Consider the following 26,328-nt stretch of genomic DNA (forward strand, 5'->3'; position numbering starts at 1 on the left):
TGGATACAAAATTGTTGTATAAAATATCTACTGAATTAAAAGTATATTTTAAAAAGTCATTATGTAAAGGTTTTTACTAAATTATGCAAAAACATGAGGATAGACCAGAAAACCCATTATCATAGTTCACCATATTAAAATGTTTAATTTTCACATTTGATGAAGACAAATACATGACACAGTCGTATACCTAAAAGTTTTTTTAATAACTTTTAGTAAAGAAGAAGGAAAGAATAATGACCTCATCTCAATAAGGCCACATTCCAAAATTTATAGCAATCAATATGATTAGAGAAAATCTTGGTGCATTTCTTTTAAGAGGGGAAAAATGTACGTGTTCTGGACATTCACATATGTTCAACATAATTCTGCTGGTTCTAACATGTTCATCTCAAATGGAAAGCTTGATCCTAAAACATAGAGTGACATACATAATAATCAAGTAAAGACAAATAAAAAGTGTATATTTTGTAAGGGAAGAGAAAGTACAGAAAAATTTAGAACAATAAGAGTAAGCATCAAAAATGGGAAAGTATAGAAAAATAGGACAATAAGAGTAATCATCCAAAATGACAAAAATCAACAATAAGAGTAGTCATGAAAAATCAGATCAACTTACAGAATTCTACTGCAAAAAGATAACACTTATAACTTCAGAAAAGCCAACAAAAGATCTAACTTTAAAAAATATTCTCATATACCCAATTTTAATGTATTGATTAAAGACATAGATGATGATCTAGATAATTTACATATTCTTATATTAGAAGAAAAATTTTAAGAAAATTTGAATATTTCTCAAATTAATCTAAGAATATAAATGTTAACAAATTAAAATACTTATGCAACATTATTTGCAGAACATGGAAAATATAAAATAAACATTGAAGAGATGGATTTTTAATCAACAAAATCATCCCTGAAAAAGAATATTAAGGAAGGGTAAGTAAACTACCATAAAATATTACAATTTATTAAAATGCCTTAGGAATGAAACATTATAATAATGAAAGATAAAGGGACAATATGATCAAGCTAAGAAAATGAAAATCTCAAAAACAAAGATAATATTATTTATTACATAATATTTTGTGTTTTGACAAATGGTTTCCTCCATTCACTATGGAGGGATGGATGGTATAGTAGATATTTTTCAATGCCTGGCTCTCCACTTAACACCACGTATACACTAGACACAATAAGGACATACATATATAAAATAAAATATATACAAATAATAGAAACTTTTAATTAAATTAGGTTGTTGTTGTTGTTGTCATTGCTTTTTAAGAAAAAAATGTAGAAGAACATTTTTCCTGGATAGTCAAATAGATATTTTTAAATGAGACCCCAAAAAACACAAACTATAGAAAGGGAGGGAGAAAGGAAGGGAGAGAGAGGGAGAGTAAGGAAAGGAGAGATAAAGACCAGAGACAGAGACAGAAAGAAACAGAGAAATAAAGGGACATAGAAAGGAGGGGAAATAGAGAAAAAGATGGAAGCAGGGAGAGGTAAAATATGTGAAGAGACAGAAGCATGAATATTTTTTTTAATATCAAAAAGAAAGGATGTCTGTTCAGTTAAATTAATGGACAGATGATGGTGCTTCTTGTAGAGAAAATTGCCAGAAATGAAATTCTGCAAAACAGAGGCAAAAAAGGAACAACAATAAAATGGGAAAACATATGAAATATATTTGAAGAAGCCATTTATAGAAAAAGAAAATTAAATGGTTACCTTGTCAGCAAAGTATTCAAATATTAACAATAAGAAAATGTAGGGCTGGGGATGTGGCTCAAGCGGCAGCGCACTTGCCTGGCATGCGTGCGGCCCGGGTTCGATCCTCAGCACCACGTACAAACAAAAATGTTGTGTCCGCCAAATACTAAAAAATAGATATTAAAAAAAGTTCTCTCTAAAAAAAATAAAATAAAATGTAAATTAAACCAACAATGAAATATCATTTTATATTAGAGAGCTCAATGTTCCCTGGAGCTGCAGTGATGTGTGACTACTGAACTGTCCTAAGGTACCAGGGGAGATGTAGACCTATGCATGCATCAGACATTATGGTTTGGATCTGGAATGTCCTGCAAAGGCTCATGCACTCAAAGATTTGGTCTCCAATACAGTAATGTTCAGAGGTGAGGCTTTTAGGAAATGATTGAATCATGAGGGCTCTGACCTCATCAGTGGCTTAATCCATTGACTAGATTAATAAATTGAATGGGATAATTGGGAGATCAGACATAGTTGGAGGAAGTGGGTAACTTAAAGCTTGTCTTGGGAGGATTAATCTTGTCCCTGGTCCCTTTCTCCCTTCCTCTCTGCTTCCTGGCTGTCTTGAATTGAAATTTCCTCTGCCATCCCCTTCCAATATGATGTTCTGCCTCATTGCAGGTCTAGAGAGCTGGAGCCTGCAACCATGGATTGAATTCTCTGAAACCATCAGCCAAAATAAACTTTTCCTCATTAGTTGTTTTTGGTCACAGTGACCAAAAACTAACAGAGTGAGCAAGCACTGTAGAATTAAATATAAACAGAAATTCAGCCAATCTACTTTTAAATATAAATCTTACAAAACTTGTCTCAACAATATAGGCCCCGACAAATTTGAGAATATTTATCAAGGAGTTACTAGTGGTAGTAAGCATTTTGGAGGAAATCTATCATCAAACAGATATGTGAAATGCAATGAGAGTACTATGCACCAATTAGAAGCAATAGAATACTTGAATATATGGGTTCATGAATGCATCTTAAAAATCAAATGTTCAGTGATAAAAAGAAACATAATATCATAACAACAAAATTTCTAGGTACACAAAATAACAATTCACAGTTTGCGACAATGCATGTTTACTCACTCTGAAGAATCTTTCAAAATTAGTGTGAAGTGAATTCTAAATACAATTTTTTTAATTGGAAGTTGCAGTCCCAGAAAAATAGAAGCAAGTCAGAGAAAGATGGGATGCTAGAAGAGAGTGATTCATTTCTCACCTGACCACTGCTTTATGGTGAACTACAAGAAGGTACAGCTTGTGCTCTGTGTGCCTGGTTCATGTGCTTGGCCATGTGAGACGTTTCTGAACAGACTCTATGAAAAACATATATAAATACTTTGAAAGAATTAACAGGAAATTGAAATAGAGATCAAAATTTATTTGGAGGTCCCTCATATTTTCTGTTTCCTTTGGTTAAAATTTTCTGCTTATCTTTAAAGTTAGGGAAGGGAACTTGCTGCTTGTTGAAGGCAGAGTCCATGTTTTGTGGTGTGTGTGTGGCATATTGTGGAGTGGCAGGAGCCCCAGGTGGAAGATGCATATGAATGTTCACAGAATACACGAGCTGCAAAAATGACTGAAGGAGAACAAAGTTCTAGAAAGAAGAAACTATGAGGGAATGTATAATTGACACACAGAAGAAAAGAGGTACATAAGAAACATGTTAAAATGACTTCTGGGGAGGCAAGAAGGTGTGGGGAATGTGGACAGTGGGGTGTGAATAAAAGGAGATTGTGCTTTCTGGAAACTAGGGAGATGATGAGTGGGATTATAATGTTACCTGTAAAATCAAAAGGAAGGAGAAACATAGAAAATGCAATAGATTGTGTTGTCATCATCAGCAAAAAGTTGGGGTCTACATTAATGAACAAGCATAAAAAAAATGTATAATGGAAGAGGATATGCCTATTGTTTTCTTTTGAATTCAGAAAATAAATCAATATTGGTTTTGTTCAAATAAATATGAAGATAACTTGTGATAAATGTAAGCTTTTTCTATATCACTTATATTTTAAAGAATACTAGGAAAGTCCACACAGGATTAGTAATAATTCATGAAACAAAACAGAGAAATTATTTACTAATATATTGCCAAATGTATTTAATTTAGAAATGGGTTGCTCATAAACTCCCTCAGTTTTGGAATAGGAAAAATGCTGCCTTTGTAAAAGAGAAATAGTTAATATTTGTTAAGGTTCCTGTCTTAGTCAGCTTTGTGTCACCATGATGTAACACCTGAGACAGGTTACTTATGAGGAAAATGACAGTTTATTTCTCCTCATAGGTTTGAGGGTTCAAGTCTAAGATGAATGGCCCTAGAGGTTGCAGCCTCTGGTGAATGTGGCATGTCATTGCAAGACTTCATGTCCAAGAAGGTGCTCACACCATGTGATGGGAAGCATAGAGACACTGAGAGCCAGGAGTCTCCCACAGTCCTCTTTGAGGGCAAACTGATGACCTAATCCTCCCACTAGACTTCACTCTTACAGGTCCATAGCACCACATAATACTGTACCTTAAGGACAAAGCCTTTATGTTTGGACTTTGATGGGACACTTATCCATGCCATAGCAGTTCCTTTTACTTGCAAATGATAAAAGACCAACTCAAACAAACTTTAATTAAACAGCAAAAGAATAGGCAAGAGGCATACATGGTAGTAACTTTCAAATAATGGGTGCAGTTGGGCTCATTTTCAGCTGAATCTCCAATATCTAACAGCATCACCCATTTGGATCTGCCTTGATTTTCTCTTTCAGTTTCTCAGTTTCTTGTCACAGTTTCTGTCATTGTGTTGACATATCCTTCAGCTTTTTTATATAACAAATCACCATGTATGCTAGAACTCTGAACTTACCTACAATAATGCAATAGAAAAGAAAGAAAAACTGTACCTCTAACTCAAGATCAGGAAATTCCAGACAACTCTGAGTAGCCAAGCCAGGATCTCAGACCCAGTTTGTAGCAACAGAAAATAGGATTTGTAGACACACTAGGAAAACATAATTTCTACAAATATTACCCATAGTCTTCTGCTTCATCTGATGGCATGTTTTTTTCTCTTGCTTGCATTTTGACATAAATGGATTATTCAAAATTTTTATATTTCTACAGGGATGAGTTAGCTTTAATTCTCACTGGAGAATTATCTTCTCATTTCTGATTTCTCAATTGGTTTCTCTCAAAATTAGGATTAGGAAAAATATATAAATTTCCCAAGAAATGCTGAGAAGGGGATCCTCATATAGATAACTCGAATTTCTCCCAAATCCTTTAAATACCTTATAACAAATAAAAATCTTGATTCTGAAACATCAACTGACTTTTGACATAATAAATTTATGAAACAATCTAGTAGTTGCTCTCCCTTCCTCTTCTCTAATAACCTCTTCCTACATTTCCTAATGGCTATCTCTGAGGGGCAGAGATGGCTATTTAGGGTAATGGAGACTCAACAGGAAAGCTTATTCATGATGGATAGCTCCTCCATCCTAATGATAAAACAGTGTGTGTATTTGATATCATTCTCTATACAAAATTAATTTCTGATAGGACAGGGGTACTCAATGTGATAATTGACTTTTGTAAAACATGGAAAGTGCAACAGGAATAGAACCTAGAGTAAATTTTTAATTTTTAAAGGAATATAATAGATATTTAGATATTACTGACATTATCCTTTTCTTTTTTTTCTGCTTTTTTCCTCTTTAATATTAGAGGACACCAGACTCTAAATGTCTTGATTAAAACAGTTATTCTAACTTTTTGTGACATTATTTTTAAAAATGGTTTTAAGGCTGGGGATGTAGTTTAGTTTAAGATAGATCATTTTCGTATCATGTGTGTGGCTCTGGATTTAAATCCCCAATGTTTTCAAGAAGTTATTTTTTTAAAAATCTGTCCTTTCTCTCACAATAATTACCATTCCAGGATACATTTTATTTTATTCAGTTATTATGAGTTTTGTACATAAAATCTTTTCTGGCTTTTCAAATAATTCATGTTTGATGATTTCTTTACACACACACACACACACACACACACACACACACATATCACATCACATCATATTACATTCAAATAATGTGTTTCTTATTCTTTCTTTCTTTCTTTTTAAGCCATTCTCTTTTTAAAACTCAGATCTGGGAATCTACAATCCAAAATCTGGGTATGATTACCTAGACAAACTAGTATTCCACAGGGAATGTAAAACCTACATGGTCTCGATTTTTATTCTTGATTAAGAGTTAATTACCATTTAAAATTCTTTTTTTTTGTCTTTTCTGGAATGCAGGCATTCCCAAGAGCCCAAATGTTTTAGAGTTATTATTCCATAGGTCAACTCTATGCCTTACTCCCATGGAGTTAAATTGGCAGCCAGGACACAGGCTATAGTGGACTGAAAGGTTATATAATCAATCAACAGCCTGTTGGAAAAGGTCAGTAATATTACAATTATTAAAAAATACATTTTCTTTGGGGACTTGAAATAAAGATCAATGAAGAACTGATGAAGCTAAAGTTTGCACTTCTCTGTTTACACATTCCAGGTGGTACCTGACCTTCAGAAATTGTACAGTGCCTCAGAATCTTCATGAAAATGTTAATTTCCTAGAACTGTAGTGGAGCTGTGATGCTGGTATGCTTTTCTGTGCTTTGGGGTTTATTAGAGTTCTGTATTAAAGCATGTTTTTCCTCTTTGATTCAGAAAATTTCATTTAAACTAATTTTTTTTTCCTTTAGAGGATGAAAATTAGGACTTTTCTGGATCTCAATTTTCTAGAGTTTTTTTTTTTTTTTTTTTTTTAAATTTGAAACCAGGTTGAAAGAGCTGGAAAGAAACCCTGCAATATAGGCCTCTATAGACTAATGACTCATCTCTATCTCCTTAAGATTCAGAATTTCTGGAGGTCAAGAAAAGAAGTGAGGGTTGATGTTTTTGCATTGTCCTCCTGCTGTTTGTTTTGGATCAGAGTTTACAAGATTGAATGTCCAGTTTTGGAAGTTGGAATCCAGTTTTTATTTTTAACTACAACAGCAAATCCTTATATATTCTAACCTACAGTAAGGTTAGAATTTGGTTAGCAATGAGGTATTTTTATTTCAAAATAGCTAGAAAAGAGGAGTTTGAACATTTTTTTCCTATAAAGAAATGATGAATGCATGAAGTAATATGGAAATGCTAACTATAATGTTTGAATCAGTATACAGTGTTTATAGGTATTGCAGTGTCAAATTGTACTGTATAACATATATATATATATATATATATATATATATATATATATATATATATATATATATATAAAATATAAAATTATATCAATTTTAAAAAGAAAATATAATGGGGTAAAAGTTTGGAAGACATTTATATAAATGATCAGTATGACCTTGCAGATTAGTATCATATCATAAAACTGGAAACAGATTTTGATTTTTTTTAATGGGACATATATACACTGTCAGTTTTATTATATGTAAAAAGATGCTAAAGCACAAAGTTTTTTTTTTATTGGTTGCTCAAGACAATACAATGATCTTTACATGTCATACATTTGATTCAAATGGGGTATGCATTCTTATTTTTCCACATGTGCAGATTGCAGGATCACATTGGTTATACAGCCACATTTATACATACAGCAATACTAGTGTCTGTTGTATTCTGCTGCCCTTCCTAGTCCCCCTCCCCTCCCCTCACCTCCCATTACCTCTCTCTACCCAATCTACTATGACACATATCTCTCTCTCTCTTTTTTTTTTCTTAGAAGAAGATTACCACTAAATAGGGATGAGAGGTGGGAGAGAATGAGAGGGAGAAGGGGAATTGCACAGAAGATGTAAGGAGACCCTCATTGTTATACAAAATTACATATATGATGGTGTGAGGGGGAAGAAAAAAAAGCACAAAGTATTTTTATTCTATAGTTCATAATTTGATGCTTTATTCATGAAGCAAATATGGGAAGAGCAAAACATATTTACAAGGTAACTCAGAGTGTAAATTTCTTAATAAATATTTCCTGGAAATACAACAGAATAGTTAGGGACAATTCTACTAAGCATATTCCATAAAGAACAAGGTAAAATATTGGAACATGCTTTTGTAACCACATAAATAGCAAGAGAGGAATCAATTATTCTGGGCCTACATCCCTTCCTTCACAAAAGAAAGCAATGAATTCTTTTATAGTGAGGAAAAATAAGGACAGGAGTGATAACTAGTCAATCAGACAGGAATAAATCATACTTTTTCGAAATAATTTTAGAAAAAAAATTCAATAGTAGTTAAAAGAACATAAAAGTCTAGTACCCAGGTGATAAAATGCCAAAAGTATGGTATCAATTAAAAATAAATAGAAAGGAAACTATAGCTTATAGACCCCCCAAACTCAAGCTAATACTAGAAATAGCAAGGAAAAAACACATTAAAACAATTATCCTAACTCTGATCTATTTTAAAAATAAGTAATGGCACAGAAGATATGGAAGAGTCAGTCTGAATTTTAAGAATGAAAACTAAAATGTATAAGGTAAAAAATGCCCTGAAGGGCTGGGGATGTGGCTCGGTCAGTGGCGCGCTCGCCTGGAATGCGTGCGGCCCGGGTTCGATCCTCAGCACCACATACAAGCAAAGATGTTGTGCCCGCCGAAAACTAAAAAATAAATATTAAAATTCTCTCTCTCTATATATAAAAAATGCACTGAATGGAATTAATGGCTGATTAGATAGTGTGGAATTTGTCTTTAAAGATTAATGTACTTGAAGACATAGCAATATAAACTGTCCAAAATGAAAAGAGTAAGAAAGGAACTTTAGAAAATGAAAAGGTTATCAATCGCATCTGGAACAACTTCAAATATCCTATACATATGTGAACGGAATCATTGTGGGGGGTCCAAGATCAAAATACACAAATATTAGAGAAATAATGACTTCGAAAAATATTTTATTAAAACTATAAATCAACAGATTCAGTGATCCCCTAGCAGAAGAAACATGACAAAATCTCAACCAGTGCATGTCAAATATTACACAAGAACAATGACAAACAGAAAAAATGTCAGAAATTCCTTGAGATAAAAGAACACAGTTGCCGCAGTCCAGCTGCAGCAAAATAACGGGGGGGGGGGGTGACGAATAACTTGTGTACCTTGATACAGCAGGAGAGAGAGCTGTTTATTGTAGAATCTGAGTGATATTTATACATTTTGCACTGCTTATCTTAATTAGCATAAACTAGATACAGCAGTCAACCAATCAGGAATCTCCACACTTAATGGCTCGCTTTTGTTACTTTACAAACCACTCCCTCTGGCATTTTGCCAGGCGCCATCCAGACTTGTTTACAGACTCTAACACACAGTGACATATGATCAAAGACAAAGATGACTGAAGATTTCTCATCACGTAAAAAGTCATAAGACAGTAAAGAAGTATTTTTAAAGTATTGAAAACAAAAAGAAACAAATAAGACCTCCTTAACTTATAATTAATTCTATACTTACAAAAAAATTTCTTGGGAAAATTAAGTCAAAAGGAAGACTTTGAAATATACAAAAGATTTTTAAAAATCAGTCACCAGATGGGCACTACAAGAAATCCTTTATTAGAAGGTGAAGAATATAGCAACGTGGAGTTACATAGGAATTATACACACAGGATATGGTAACTATGTGGTTAATGCAAAAGTTATTACAGTTACTATTCCAATATCTTAAAAAGAAACCTGGGTGGAGGGTGGGGAGATTGTCATTTGAAGACAGAGGAAGTAGTATGAGCCAAGACATGTAGGCGAGTCTCTAGAAATGTGAAAAGAAAAGAAACTTGACTTCCTTGGATCCTCAAGAAGCCACACAGTCATGTCTGCATGTTGATTCTAGAACTTCTGACCTACAACCACACAACATTGTATTTGTGTCCCTGAGTTATTTTATAATTTGTTACAGCATCAATAGAAAACTAATACAAAAATCAAGTGAGGTTTATATCAGAATTGAACAATATAAAGTTTTAGAATCATCCAATTTAATGTTTCATATTAACAAACTGAAAAATTAAACCATATGATCATCTTAGTAGATGTAGAGAATGCATGAGACAAAGCTCACGTTTATTGCTGATTAAGAACAAAACAACATACAAAAATCCTCTTAGCCAACTATGACTAGAAAGGAGTTTTGATCTGATAAAGTAGATCTATAGAAAACTTACAGGAAGCATTATACTTAAAGATAAAAGAGAGTACTTTTCCCATAAGATCACAAGTATAACAAATTTGTAAGATACAAGATACATGTACAAAAATCAATTATATCACTATATATATACGATAAGCAATTAGAAATTGAAATTTAAAATACCATATGCACTAGCTTCACATATACAAAATGCTTGGAAATAAGTATGACAAAATGTGTAAAAATTTTGTACCAAACTCATTTTGAAATGTTGATTAAAATAACTTAAGAAGTGCAACAGAAATTCAATCTTATACTTGGTCCTCATAGTCCAAAACAAAAAAGATATTATTATATCTATTCTTTCCAAATAGTTCTATAAATTCAGTGCAATCTTAATTTAAACCTTAGTAGAATTTTTGCTTAAATTAGTAATTGTTCTAATATATATATTTATATAAAGGACTGAGAATAACCAAAATAAAATTTAAAAATCTTTTTCTCTCAGCTTATCTATGTTCTGTGAGTGAAAAGATTTCCTCCTTTATATGACTGAATAGTATCCCATCGTGTATATATACTATATTTTCTTAATCTGCCCATCAGTGATGGACATTGGGTTTATCCCATACTTAGCCATTGTGAATAATGTTTCAGTAAACATGGAGCACAGTTTTTTTTTCTCAATATACTGTTTTCATTTCCTTTTGATACATACTCATTTTATTAGATAATACAATCCAGGCACAGAAATACAAGTAACACAATGTGAATTCATTCATTTGTAGAATCTAAAATTTGATTTTATGAAAGTAGAAAATAGAATGATGATAACTAGAGACTGGGAAAAGTGGCAGGAAGGAGGAGATGAGGTAGGATCGAATACATAAGTATAAAACTATAGGTAGCAGAAAGCAGTTCTAGTGTTCTATTTCAGAGTAGGATAGCTATAGTTAATAACAGTACCTTGTGTATTTCAAAAATGATGAGAGAATTTGAATGTTCTCACCATAAAGAAGTGGTAAAATATTTGAGATGATTATATGCTTGAATTTGATCATTACACATTACATATATATCAAAATATGATATGATGCACATAAATCTGTCTAACTACTATGTGTCAATTAAAATTATGTGGGAAAAGAGTAAAGTTGGTGGGTTAATGATGTGTTTCAATAATTATTATGAAGCTATTATAATAAAAAGTAATGCTCTGGTACAGTGATGGAAAAAAAGAGTGAACAGAATGGAGAATCCAGAATTAGACTCACTTATATAAACAGCTGATTTCTGAGGAAAGTCCAAAGGCAAACCCTCAGTGTAGAAAGAGCAGTCTTTAAGGCTGGTGCTGTAACAATTGAACAATCATATGCAAGTCACTAAACTTTGAATTGTCAATTATACCATACAAAACAATTCACTCCACTCTAGCATGTATCTAAAATGCAAACTGAAGAAGTACCAGCAAAGAGATAATAAATTGAGAACTATTCAAGTTAAAGATGTGATCACTCACAATTGAAAAAATACAAAAACAAAAGAACTTCCAAGAATCAAGATGGACTAGTATAAAGAAAATCATCCTTAGATTTCTTCCTGTGAAATGGAGAACATCAAGAGAAAGAAAGACATCATAGAGAAAGATAGAGGCTCACTCATTAGCCATGGAGTAGGAGATGTCTTCTCAGCAACAATAGAATCCAGCAGACAATGAAGTGATGCTTTCAAATTACAAGAGAAATTATTATGACCCTACCATTTTTAGTGAACTGAACTCTTTCAAGATATTGTGACATAAATTTTTTTAGACAACATGATTTTTTATCCAGATAGATCAGTAATGAGAAAAGCATTACAAAAGAAAATTACAACATGGAAGGAAGTTAAGGCATTCAAGACAGAGCACTGGACACAGAAAACAATATGTATTTGGACAAATATAATTTTTGTTAAATGTGAATTTAAAACAAATTTATGTGTTTACCATAAAAATGGTAGAACCAGGTGCTGGGGCTGTAGCTCAGTGTCAGAGCGCTCGCCTAGCCTATGGGAGGCAATGGGTTCGATCCTCCTCATTACATCAATATAAAATAAATAAAATAAAGGTATTGAGTCCATCTACAACTAAATTTTTTTTAAAAAAGGGTAGAACCATCTCTGATGACACTGGAAAGATGAATGGAGCTTTTGTGCAATGGATAAAGTAGGATTATATGCTTATCACATTTAAAAGGAAAATAGAAATTCTAAATAATTTTAAAAATTTTATTGACATGGGCTTGGGATGTGGCTCAAGCGGTAGCGTTTGCCTGGCATGCGTGTGCCTGGGTTCAATCCTCGGTACCACATACAAACAAAGATGTTGTGTCCGCAGAAAAACTAAAAAAAATAAATATTAAAAATTCTCTCTCTCTCTCTCTCTCTCTCTCTCTCTCTCTCTCTCTCTTTTAAATTTTTTTTAAAAAAATTATTCATATTTATGGGGTACAGTGTGATATACATGTATACAACATGAACTGATTAATTAAGGTAATTATCCCTCCATCTCCTTATTCAACCATCTTCTTATCATTTCTTTGAGCTCTTTTATGGTTCTTCATAAAATAAGTAGTAGGGTATTGTGAACTATAATCACACTACTATGCTGTGGAACAAAGTAAAGATAATTTTTGTTGTTATTTTTCAATTAGTACTAGTATCATTGCACATAAGGAAAAAAATTCAAACACTAGTGATTTTCAAAAAGTGTAATTAAATTTTTGTCATGGTAGACCAAGGTGCAGTCACTGCAAGATTACTAGGGTGGCTCAGCAATCATTTATTTCAAGCTTTCAGCACTGTGTTTCTTCTTCAAGTTCATGTTCAAAGTCTAAGATAGTTGGTGGAGTTCTGGATTTCTGACTGGAAGAAAAAGAACATGTAAAATCTCAAAACCAAACCACTCTTTCAGACAAATGTGTTTCCTTAAAGATTACCAATAAGCATTTTGCTTATATCTATCTCACTTAGAAATGATCACCTATGGTTGCAAGTGAGGCAAGAATAGGCAATGTTCTATCCAGTATGAGCCATAAAATAATGCTTTATCCTGTGTTGTTAACAATTAGAGAACTCAAGAGTAGATTTTGTTGACCTCAGAACAAATCCCAGTTAATTGCTTACATGGGATTGATCTTTTTAACTGAAATTCTTATTTTTCTTTCTGAATGCAGTTCTTTACAAAAAGGGCAAAAGTAAGTCAAAAGAGAAATAAGTAAGCTTTTTTCCATTTTGGAATAGAGGGAACAGGCCCTAAATTGCCTGATGTAGTGATTTATAAATAGTCAGAATTCAGTAAATATTTTATAATCTACTGAATAATTTCTTATATCACATATTCTTGCTAAACACTGAAAATTTGATCAGTGTTTAGCAATTATAGACTCATGCTACTGTGCAAAACCCTTTACATTTGGGATTCTCTAACATGGTAGCAAAAGATTTGGAAAATACAAAACGATTTCCTGTAAAATAAAGTTTTTTTTTTCAAACCATTCAAGAGAAACAATATAATTTAATAAAATTTTAATATTTATGTTTTTTTGTATTCCTTTCCATCTCTTTTTGAAAGAAAAATAATGTATAAATTCAGTTTGAACAGTTTTAATTCTACTATAACATGACATTTCCCTTATAATAACTTGAACTGTTGCAGAGAACATAAAAGCCACAAGATATATATATATATAACTAATAGGATCCCTTTCCTTTGTTCCTTGGTTTACAAATCTTCCTGACTTAGCAGTGGCACCCAAATGCAATTCTCCAAACCCTGCTGACAAGTCTTAGGAATTCAGTTCAGAAGAAATACTGTCTAGTGCATATATTTTCCTTTGAACCAGAGGATTTTGAGCAAGCCTCTGAGGGGTTTGCTGTAATACACTTGTTCCTCTTGGGTAGATCAGTTCTTCAAGAAAATATTCCAAAGGATAGCTGCAGTAAACAGCTAAGAATATACTAGCAGCAAGGTTGATAGAATGCTATCAAATAAGCAAGAATTTCTCAAGACATAAAAGCAAAGACAAAAAAAAAAAAACACAGAAAAACTAAGAGAAAAATTATAAACCCCACCGAATTTTCCAGTTGGCAAGCCAAAGATCATTCCATGAAATGCATCTAAAATTTTTTTCTGTTAAACTCTTTTTAATCGAAAAGAACTTTCTAGGAAAATCAACGTTTTCATCATTTGTCCTTCCTAATACATGGGTGTTGGTATTGCAAAATAACAGAGACACTTACAAATATTACTGAATACCTCAATATGTCCACATATTTTAAGGATTTTTTCTTGGCTCATTATACCTTCCTTTGTGTATTTATAAGTGAGCAGTCAGCATTTGGAGCTGAATGGGTGTCTGTGTTGCTAGCAATTAAACTATTTTTCCTGTTTCAAACTCAGTCTTCCATATTCTACTTTGTAAGGCTGGGGTTAGGAGTCTGCCAACCATACTTCCCTTTTTCCAGCTGTTTCCCTTTAGATTCTGCCAATGAGGACATTAGGAAGAGACAGAAAACACAGAAGGAAGGAAGTCACCCTTCTTTTCATTCACTACCTTTTCTTCCTTTTCAGGTTTCCATTTTTTTTTTCTAGTGTCATCCTGGCAGGTAAAATTTGTTCAGTAGCAGCACTTAGTTCCAGTTTGTTTTGTAAAAGTACCTGTAGGGCTCATTTCATTGTGCGCTCTCAATGCCATCAGTCCCAGCCAACTGACACCCCTCCACTGTCCACAGGCTAGCTCCAGTTCCCTCTCTGAGCTTGGAAACACCCTCGTGGAGCAGTGCATCCTCCTTAAGGTCTGTGTTCAGTTTCAGGAATCCTTTGCCAGTTTTCCAAGTTTTAATAACTGCAATTTTGCCCCGTTGTCTTCAGTATGAAGGATCGTACTAACTTCCAGTAGTTGTTAATTGTGTGATATCTCATTGGTTCTTTCTGCAATTTCAGTTTTTTGAAACCTTGAACACGATTCATTATTTTAAAAGATCTCTCCTAAAATAACTGGTGTGTTTTTTTTTTTCCTTCTAATTACACTCCATCTAGTGCTCTTTGTTATCCTCAACCATAGAATAATTGCCCTCTTTGTGGAAGTAAATCTTTTCATTTAGAGATTAAATTGATGTGTAAGACTAATTCATTCTTTCAAAATATTTATTTGGTATCTAACAGATATATATATATATATATATATATATATATATATATATATATATATATATATTACTTCTGGCACTACAAGGAATTCAGAAAGTTATTAGGCATAAATTCACCTGTGAGTATTTAGGAAATTTTAAATTGTGGAACCTGGATATGTTTATAATAGTTAAAGGACATTAACTTCTTTGTGAATATTACATAGAATGAGTTTTACAGCAATTTATAGTAAAGAAATTATTATTTTTGAAAATTAGAAAACACAATGAATTTTAATAGAGAATACATAGTAGTAACTTAGATTTTAAAAGTGTATCTTTAAAGAACAATTATAAAGTATATTCACAAAGAGATATTGAAATATGACATTATAAGGGAGAAAAGAAAATTAAAGGAAGAGAATATCAAAAGCACTCAAAACATGTATACTACATCAATAGTTGATAGGAATAGTGGGTTTATAAAATGTAGTAGCAGGAAAGAAACTCCACGAAGCATATTGGGGTGAGATAGTGTAAGATCTTGAAAGATTATTTAGTGATCAGAGGGTCTTGTTTTGCTTTTTTTTCTCCAGGTAACACAATGAATTCCAAAGATAGTTGATGGCTTACAAGGACTGATCTAAAATATCTTCAGAATTGACTTGATATGGAGAAGACTGAAGAACAGAAAAGCACTTGGAAATATGGGTAAAATGACTAAAAACTTCTTCTCATACAGGGAAATTCGTGTGTTGGGGGCTGTCAGAAATTAGTCATTCAGAGGCTTGTGTTCTCAGCATCTGAGGGAATAAATATAACATTTATTGTGATGGAAACACATGAAGAAGAGGTGTGTGTATGTGTGTGCATGTGTGTGTGTGTGTGTGTGTGTGTGTGTGTGTGTGTGTGTGTGTGTGTTATGGAGACTTGAGTTTATTTTTGTACCCAGAAAACTTTTGATATTCTATCCCTCTCTTGTGATGAAGACGAACTTTATCATATAAGGTTAAGAATAAACCTTCCATGAAATTATGGAGGCAAGATGGCGTGTTGTTGTAGAAGCAAAGTTGTGTATGTTATGCAGGAAGGATTAACTGAACCATGATATCAAAAGACACTGCGATAAGATATGAACTGAAAAAGTATAAATTTCCAATGTATAGATAATTGACAACTTTATGAAGGGAAATTTTGGTGCAAAAAATGGGGGTCTAAAACCTGATTGGAGGGTGTCAAGTCATAATTTCAGAAATGGATTAGACTTAGCCAGTGCAAACAATGCCTTTGAGCATTTTTGCTGTGAAAGGCATTAGTGAAATGGGTCAGTGAGAGGGGTTCAGTTACATTGAAGTGTAACTGAGAAAAATTAGCCTTTACAGAGGGAATTAAGAAAGTTTTTGATAAACAAAAGAATGAAAATAATTTCAGTAAAAGGGCCTTAAATAAGTGATAGTAGATTTACTGATGAGAAAGAAAGTATCCATAGATAAGAACAAAAATAATTTATTCATAGTGATATAAAGAAAAAAAATTGAGGGGCACAGAAGCATATATTTTGGCAGATTACTTACTAGGTATACATAAAAGTTCTCTTCTGGGTTCTTCTGTTTTATCAGTAAAACAATAGTCATTGTGAGCACTTAAGAGAGTTATTTTTAGAATTTTACAAAGAGATGATAATTGTTTCATTATGAGATTTAGAGGATGAATCAATTTTAAAAAGGCTTTTAATTGCCAAGGGGCACTCAAGATTTTCTTAATTTTTATTGACTATATATCAATAGTACATATAAATGCTTTTGTTTTGTTTCATTTTGTTTTTCCAAATTTTCACCTGCTTTCAGTATAGACTGAGAATAAATTAATTGGCTAGGGTTTTGCCAGAAGAGTATTCAATTCCTGTTCAGTCTTGATGAGGAGGCTGTGATGTGCTTTACAAAGAAAATATGTGTTAGAAAAGCTTTTTTTTTTTCACACATGAGATACAGTCCTGTTGGTCACAATGGGTCAAATATATATACTAGTAGGGTGTCTTCATACAGAAACACATATAAAATAAAACCATGTGTTGATCAGTTGATGAAAATGTTGTGACTAGAGGGCTTGCAGGAAACTACCCATGCATATTGCTGGAGCAATAGCTCATTATTTGCTAATTTAGTGTTGAATGGGACTCTATAGAAAATAACTACCAAAAATAATAAGTGAAATTTATGTGGGTGTGTGTGTGTATACACACACAGAGAACAAAAATGAATTCAGAAAAATATGTGTTTATATTAAAAACAGTTCCTTAATTTTTGAATCTTTTAAAAGAAATATATGACTGGGGCAAAAATAAGAGCATTATATGGTAATATATATGTAAGTTTTATGTATGAAAATAATAGCATAGTAATTGAGAAAATGAAAATTTACTATTTTAGGTTTTCATATCAAAGGGGTAACATTATAACAATATTTGAAGACAGACTGTAATAAAATGAAACTGTATACTTTAACCATTAGAACAGACACTATGAAAAAATACAGTATAAGTAATAAATCTATAATAATGATAAAATGAAAAAAATCAAATCTATCAATTTGAAAGAAAAAGAGAAAGGTACAAGAAACAAGAACATATAAGACTAAAAGAAAACAAACAGCAATGTGAAATTTTTAAACCCTCCATGACAATGAATAGCTTAAAACTAAATTAACTACGTATGCCAATTAAAAGGCAGAAATATGCAATGCAAAAATCTGAAGGAATTTGAAGGTGAAATAAAGATGCACCACCTCATTCTCAATGATTAATAGAGCAATATAAGCCAATTTTACCTAATTGATATCTGTAGAATACTTAACCCAACAATAGCAGAATACATATTTTTTTTGCAAGTGAAATTGGAACATTTATCAAAATGAACCAAATATGAAGATACATGATATATCTCTATAAATTTTAAATGGCTGAAATTATACAAAGTTAACATTCTAAGTACAAAATACAGTTTAGTTAAAAATTAATAAACAAGATATGTGGAAAATCTACAAATATTTGGAAATTATACAAAGTACTTTCATATAATTTATGCATGAAAGATGAATTATAAGGAAAGTTAGAAAATACATTGAACTGAAGGAAAATAAAATTAGCCATATCAAAAATTTTTAATGTAGTTAAATTAGTGATTAGAGGGAAATGTATAGCATTAAACACATATTTAATAATAAATATTTATTACCCAAAAAAGTAAATGATAGAAAAAGAAATAACTGTATAGGTGGAAATAAGTGCAATAAAAAATGAATCAATAGAACAAATCAATAAAACTAGAAGATGCTTGTTTAAGAAGATGAAGTAAATTTATAAACCATTAGTTTAACTAATTAGGAAATTAAAAAGAAAAGATAGAGAACAGGCAAAAATTGCCAATATTGTGGACATGTATCATCCCTGGGCATTAGGTAGAACTTATAAAGACAATACCATATAGGGATATTTTTAACAATTTTATTTCAATGCATTTGACAATCTAAATAAAATGTACAATATCCACTTCAGACATATTTTACTTAAGAACAACTGGATAACCAAAAAAAATCCACATTGATTAAAGAAACAGAATTGGCAGTCAAAACCTTCCCATAATTAAAATCTCCATCTCAGAAGGCTTCACTAGTGAAGTCTACCAAATGTGAAACAAGAAAATAACAGAAATTTTATTATACCATATATATAATAATGAAATAACAGAAATTTTATTATAAACATTTTTTACAAAATTGAAGAGGAAAGAACATTAATACATGTATGAGGCCAACAAAGAATTTAGATTTCAATTTGTAAAAAATGGCTATCATTAACATACAAACAAGTTCTTAATAAAATTTTAGCATACCAATTCAAACAAAATGCAAAAATAATATTATGATATGCATAATGTTTTAATCATTTAAATAAACTTCCATAACTTAATGATTGTATTATAGTGGCACCCCTCCTCCATAAAAAAGTCTTAACTGGGCTTCTCCAGAAATCTTCACCATGGCTGATTTTAGGACTGTCAGCAAAAGAAACTCTACAAAAGAGCTCAATGTAGATAAACTTCCTATTTTCATGTTACCCTATTTTACTTGGCTACTGGCCAGGAAGAAATCAGCACTCCAGAATTATTGCCTGCAAGGTTGTGGTCTCTGAATATACAGTTGTATGATAAAATTTGGGATTCCCCTGTTTTTTTTTTTTTGCCAGAAGTATGTTGATATATGATTAGATTGGGTCTGGCAGCCAAATAAAATAAAAGATTACATAACAAATTTACAAGCTATCTTAGTTCTTTCAAGAAAGATTTCAGGCAGTTATCTTTGTTTGCTCTCTTTGCTGTTTTAATGGAGACATAACTAAAATGGAACCATGGGGGAGGTTCATAAGTGTCGTGAAAATATTAACAGTCCCTTTGGAGTCCCAAGGTCCCAGGGGCTACAGTGAAAAAAAAATTGTATTTTTTCTTAGGTATTTGTATTATATTATCTGCCAATAATATTCCAGAGTAGAGATAAACAGGGTCACTTTAAGAAACCGACCTGATCTTTAGCTAACTTCTTGAATAAGTTACTCTATATAGAGATATAACAAAGTGAAAAATTTTATTTACCAGAATTCATCCTTGAGAATTCTCTATTTTAATTTCTCCTGAGACAACCAGGCTGAGTGTTAGAAGAAATGCAATTCCCGGGGCACTCTGAGAGTCTTGATTATTACAGATTGGGGGAGACTGAGGCAGGAAGGCTGCTGGTTCCTTCAGCCCTAGGAGACCAACTTGGCACAGCTGGGAAACAGGACTATAAATATGAACAGCTGCTTTTAAGGAATAGAGCTGCAGAGGGACCCTAGGGAAAGTAGAAAGCCAAGATTCCAAACAGGGTGGACGACCCAGGGTGTTTCAGGGAGACAGCTGAAAGTAATTGCCTAATGGGAGTCTCAAGGCACCTGCAGTTTGTTAGAGAATTGGAGAGAAATAGAAAAGGAATTCTTTTGGTGGGATTTCTGCTGTGGGTTAAGAATTGGATCCTCATTAATGTTCATTGAAAGCTAAAAGTAAACGCAGGAAAAGTTTCTTAATTACTCTTGCTAGACTATGGTATCTTTAAAGTGTTACCATGTAAGAAATGGGCCATATGGGAACCCCTGTTTATTGTTGCATTACATAAAAAAAAGAAAAGAAGTTCAATCATAAAACCATGGACAATAGAGAGATACTCTGGAAAACATTTGCAGTGCTCATCTGAGCACTGTCTGGTAGACTAGTAGGCCTAAAGATTCAACTCATCTGAATTATTGATATTAAGAATCTTAGCTTGGGCTGGGAGTATAGCTTAGTGGTAGCATTTGCCTTGCATTCATGAGGCCCCAGATCCCACCCCGAGCACCAAAACCAAAAACGGAAACAGAAACAAAAACTTAACTTGATATCAGTAGGAATTTAAATTATCTACCTATTTTTTTTTCTGGTTCTGTGAAATCTCCTACTCAGCTGTGTGTTGCATGCTGTCTGGAAAATAATGCATTGGATGAAGAACTCAAGATTTCAGTGCACTTCGCATTTGTAATTCTTATTGCACAATAATAAATGAAGTTTTTGATGTTATACTTCAGTGTCCATGACCTCAGTTAATGTGAATCTTCATTTGATTGAACAATGTGTGTCCTAAGGTTTCTGAGCTTATAAGGCTAAGTAATTTACACTTGACCTTGGAAAATTTAAAACTGGCCCTATGAGGGCTCTTAAGACACTGCCAGTCTCCCAAACTTCATTGTGGCACAGTCATCTTTCCTATTCAAACTAGCCTAATTGACATGTCAGTCAGACCTATTTAGGGATGAAGACACACAAACATACATGAACAAGCACACACATTTAATCTTCATAAACAAGGGGGAGACCAGGGTGCAGAGGACAGAGACATAATAACCCATCTCATCACAAAGCACATCCCATTGTCAGCTGTGTTCTAACATGGTAAGCTTCCCTTCCCTGGCATTATGCAAGGAGAACTTGTTAGTTGCAGAGCAGGCTGAACGAATGTTTAGCTGCAGGATAGCCTGGACACTGGACCCCCATCCATCTGGTTCCTTATTGCTTGTTTGCCTCAAGGCTGAACACTCAACCCCACTCAAGGCTGAGCACTCCACCTCCACTCCATGTCTGGTGCAAGGGAAATCCACATCTGGCCCCTGCCTGGTTTGCCTGAAGGGAGAAGATGACACCCTTAGTATGATCTAATCACTGTACACCAACAAGGCAGCTTGCAGACCCAGAGACTCCATTAGATTTTGGTTATAAACACTCTCTCTTGCCGGGCTTCCTCTTTATTCTCTCCCTTTCATTCTCTCTCTCCCTCTCTTTCTTCTCTCTTTCCTCTCTCTCTTTTTCCTCCCTCTCTCTTTCCTCTCCCCCCCCCCTCTTTCTTCTTTCTCCTGTCAATCAGACACTGCCACAAAAAAGATCTCTTGGTCACTCTGAGTGTTGTAGTCACTTTCCTTTCAGGACTGACTGGTCTTTGGCAATGATAGCACTTTAACTCTGAGACTTTTTTTTTTATTTTTATTTTTTGATAGTGGGGATTGAACCCAAGGATGCTTAACCACTAAGTCACATCCTCATCCCTTTTTTAGATTTATTTTGAGACAGGATCTTGGTAAATTGCTTAGGGCCTCACTAAGTTGCTGAGGCTGGCTTGTGGTTCTTTTAGCTTCAGCCTCCTGAGTTGCTGGGATGATAGGCATTTGCTTTATCATATTTTTTAAGCTGAAATGAAAAAAAAAAGTTCAGTCTTTTGCACAATTGTTACATATGAATGCTCACTTTTCACTTAGTAGTCAATACTGTTGTTATAATTATTTTGACATTGTATTATATAATCAAGTATAAGATTTATAGCCATATCAGACACAGTGAATGTCCATATTTAATACTCTGTGACTCTATGAGAATATGAGACTCATAATGCTCAAATACCTGATTTATGGACATTAATGAATAACTTTACTAGGTCAACAATATGTGTACTCTGTTCTTAATATAACCTCATCTAAGTCCTTAGGAGTCATTCAAAGTCCTGTGCAATCCATACCCAGACATCTTTCTAGCTTCATCTCCTATGTCTCTCCTGCTCACTCCCTCTCTTTGGGCATATCAGCTTCCTTGTTGCATGATCACATGTCAGGGTCTGGGCAGTTGTTCTTCCCTTCTGAACTATGCCCACTCCTCTGCTGTCTGCTCAGCCTGCTCTCTCTGGCCTTCTATTTTGCGTTCAGCTAGGGAGTCCTTCCTGACCTTTTCATATTATCTTGTCAACCTTTCATTATTGTTACTCTCCTTACCCTTATTTAGTTGGCTTCGTAATGTTTTTCTAATATTAATACAGCATGTCTGTTTTGTTATGGCATATCTTTCTATTAGTTCTTCTTACTAGAGTATAAGTTCCATTAAAGCAGGAACTTTGTTTTGGTCATTGACCCTAATGCCCTATGCCTACAAAAATGCCCAACATATAAAAGGCACTCTTTAAATATTTGTTAGTCTTTCTGCTATTGCTTGTAATATCCATTCTACCTGGGATTCTTTCCGTATTCCTTACTGTCTTTATTTCCTCTAACTGGCTACTTCCTCATTCATGTTTAAAAAGAAATTCAAATATGGTTTCCACCTTCCTAGGAGTAAGATATAGTTAGATGTCCTCAAACTATTTCTATTAATATTTGTGTCTCTCTTTATCATCACTTTAATGTATTAGGGTATGATATTCTCTATGCCTATTGCTTTGTGTTACAGAAAGCTGAAACCATATGTATCTCTACTGAATAATCTCTACTAAATGCTCTGCTAAGCATTATGCACTCTGCCTGAATTACCTTATCTAATCATCACAAGAAGCCAATTAGCCAGCAACTCTGTTAGCGTTATGATTTTATCAAAGAAAAAAATTGAGTTAAGTCACAAGATTAAGTCACAAGATTGGGTTAAGTCACAAGCCACCAAAGATCATGTTTTCTTTGTTATTGAAAATGATGCCTTTTGGAATTGTTCTCTGTAGTTTCAGCACAAAGTGTATCCTTGTTAAATAATAGTTGATGAATAAGTGAATGTGCCAATGAGAGAACCAACCTACAAACCCAATCTTTCTTTCCTAACTTGTGAAGTTGCTGTGTAGAAGTATATCCTTCTGATTGGGAAGAGTGAAGATGAGATAAATAAAGTGTTTTTAGGAGGAGGGGAATTCCCTCTGGGAAACAATGCAGATCCCAGTTATAAGAGTTAGGCCTTACAGATAGAGGCTGGCTAGAAAACAAATTAATTCCTTGATGCCACTGGTGTGGCTTAGAATTTCTTAAATTTCTTTTCCTCCCAAGCTCCCTCTCCCTATTCCACAGTGAATCAACCTCCCCATATCAAAGAAAACATTCAGCATTTGTTTTTTTGGGATTGGCTAACTTTACTTAGCATTATCTTCTCTAACTCCATCCATTTATCTGCAAATGCCATGATTTTATTCTCTTTTACTGCTGAATAATATTCCATTGTGTATATATGTCACAAAAAAAATAATTTCTTAAAACTTCTTGAGATCAGAATTGATTCCAGTGTCTTAAGGAAAGAAAAACTAGAGCCAGCCAGGGTAGTATATGTCTGTAATCTAGTGTATTGGGAAGCTTAGGCAGGAGGATTGCAAGTGCAAGGCCAAACTCAGAAGTTTAGTGAGATACTATCTCAAAATAAATGATGATGATGATGATGATAATAATAATAATAATAATAATAATAATAATAATAATAATATGCTGTGGAAGATGTAACTTTGTGGGAGAGCACCCCTGTGTTCAATTTCTAGTAATGCAAAAAAAAAGAGTTAAACTGCATAAATCTAAATACTACTTTAACAGTCAATTGTGACTTGCAAATTTTCTTATAATTACTTAATCTCTCTGTGGTTCAGATTTCTCACTTGTGAAATGAAATAATAGCACCTACCCCATCTAGTGTCTGTGGTGACTGAACAAGTCATTCTATGTGAAAAGCTTAACTTACTGCCTATTCACCTAAGCATTGCAAATTGTTATCTACAATTACATTTCCCAAGCAGTTAAGAGTCAAGCGTGCCCAGCTATTGAAATAGGCAAGTTTCTCATTCTTACCATTGCTACTGTCTCTGAACCAAAATTTAAAAATTAACACTCTAGGTCATACTGAAAAGAAGTGAATTCTGTGCACCTATGAAGTAGCCTAGGCTTCACTATGATAAAAATGCATCAAAATATGAGGATTTCTACTTAGAAATTTAATGGTGTGAGATATTTAGAGCAGAATTGTTTTATGATTTTTTTTTTCTGGAAATAATCTCTTTTGACTTTGCTGTGACTAAGAACACCAGGTCAAAGTGTTCTGAGGTGAGTTCCCAAAATAACTATGGACTCACATAGAAGATGTGCTTGCTGAAGGAAGTGAAAGCTTGGCTCCTGAGGTTGCCAGGCAACAAGTCATGTACTTGGCATGGAGGTTAGTTTCCTGGAAACATTAGCAGAAGCAACTCAGACACGCTCGACTCTGCAGGTGCATACAGATCATATAGATTGGACTTTTAAGCCATTTTCTGATATTAAAGAAGATTCTAATATGAATGCTTTGAAAATACAGCTGTCAATCATCCTCTGGATCTAGTCTCATTTCTATAAAAAACAATAGATGGGTGAATTAAACAAAACATTTTACAATAATAATGCAGTTGCTTGGTAGAAATTAGATGCCCTTTTCTATGCTATTTACAACAACTGTGTGTCAGATCCTTTCCCGCCCCCCACTTCCCAAAGTCAATCAATCAATTGATCAGTCAGCAAGTCTATGATTCTATAATAACGTGAATTTTTTAGGTGTTATAAGACATGCATGGAAGATGATTCCTATACTCTAAGTATTTTACTATTGTTTGAGAGAGTTAATTTAAGAATGTTGCAAGCTGCTTTTGATTCACATGATATTAAAAAGACCAGTGGGTTACAGGGCTTAGGTTGAAGGGAGAAGTGTTAGGTGGAGCACAAAGGATTTTTAATGCAATTAAGCTATTCTGTATATACTGTTCTGAATACTAGGATAATAGTCATCATAGTACATTTGTTAAAGCCCATGGTACAACATCCAGAGTGAACTCTAATGTAAAAACTATGGAATTTGAGTGATAATGAGGAGGGGTCAATGCAGGCTCCTTTATTTTTAACAAATACCACCTTTGGTGGAGGATGTCGATAGTGGAAGAGCAGAGAGCTGACAAGACCAAACAGTTCTGTTGTGAACCACCTAAGTCCTCTAAAACTAAAGTTTGTTTTTAAAAAATGAGAAATACTACTGTTAATACTTGTATCTATGAAGAAAAGAAAAGCGGGACAAAGAGAACCTAGGGTGAGATTGCTGTTTCAGATGTGGTTCAGAAGGTACCTGCAAGGGAATGTATGCTATATGAGCGGAGACATGAAGGAAAGGAGAGAAACATGGAAATCTCTGAGGGAAAAACCTTCCACACAGAAGAGACAGGATGTGTGATCACAGAAGATATTTGGCAAAGAAATTATAAGTGCACTAACCAAAGTTACTAGCCAAAGAGTAGATGTGGTAATGACAGACACATAAAACAAGTTAGAAACAGAATCTCAAACCTCAGAATATTTTAAAAAGAAATGGCCATGTACTCAATCTTTTATTCATGTTTTCATTCACTTTAGCCAATGAGTAATGTCTCAGTCCATTTGGGCTGCTATAACAAAAAGGAACAAAAAGTGGGTGCTCATAAAAAGCAAAAATTCATTTCTAACAGTTCTGGAGGCTGGGAAGTTCAAGGTCAAGGTGGCAGCAGATTTGGTAGGGATGACTTCTCCCTATCCTCAGATGGTGGAAGAAGTAAGACAGCTCTATGGGGCCTCTTTTTAAAGTTTTTAATTGACAAATAATAATTATACATATTTATGGGGTACAGAATCAAAATTTGATACATGTATAAAATACTGAATGATAAAATCAGGGTAATTAGCATTTTCATTTCTTCATCATTTGTCATTTCTTTGTCTGAACAGGGAAGCCTGCAGACACCTTTCTTCTGGTTGCTTATAAAATGTGAGAACCTGCTATCAACTCCAGTCACTCTACTGTGCTGT

General features: G+C 33.5%; 1 protein-coding gene across 1 annotated transcript in view; it reads left to right on the top strand.

Annotated features, from left to right (window-relative positions):
- LOC143387693 (nucleolar complex protein 2 homolog) overlaps positions 1-26,328 on the top strand; it is a 78,428-nt gene that overhangs the window by 15,276 nt on the left and 36,824 nt on the right. The gene's annotated exons all lie outside the window — the stretch shown is intronic.

Source organism: Callospermophilus lateralis, unplaced genomic scaffold, assembly GCF_048772815.1.
Source record: "Callospermophilus lateralis isolate mCalLat2 unplaced genomic scaffold, mCalLat2.hap1 Scaffold_148, whole genome shotgun sequence".
Taxonomy (NCBI): Eukaryota; Metazoa; Chordata; class Mammalia; order Rodentia; family Sciuridae; genus Callospermophilus; species Callospermophilus lateralis.